Below are 352 nucleotides of genomic sequence, written 5' to 3'. Positions count from 1 at the left end.
ATATACAGAATAACAGATCCCCCGGGAGGGAGTTACAGACTGGAATCTGATCGAGGGGGTTCGGGGTGGTTTATATACAGAATAACAGATACCCCCCGGGAGGGAGTTACAGACTGGAATCTGATCGAGGGGTTTGGGGTGGTTTATATACAGAATAACAGATCCCCCGGGAGTGAGTTACAGACTGGAATCTAATCGAGGGGTTCGGGGGAGTTTATATACAGAATAACAGATACCCCCCGGGAGGGAGTTACAGACTGGAATCTAATCGAGGGGTTCGGGGGAGTTTATATGCAGAATAACAGATACCCCGGGAGGGAGTTACAGACTGGAATCTAATCGAGGGGTTCGG

Source organism: Rhincodon typus, unplaced genomic scaffold (assembly GCF_021869965.1).
Source record: "Rhincodon typus isolate 14 unplaced genomic scaffold, sRhiTyp1.1 hic_rhity00000072, whole genome shotgun sequence".
NCBI classification, from domain to species: domain Eukaryota; kingdom Metazoa; phylum Chordata; class Chondrichthyes; order Orectolobiformes; family Rhincodontidae; genus Rhincodon; species Rhincodon typus.
Note: the sequence above shows the minus strand (reverse complement) of the source record.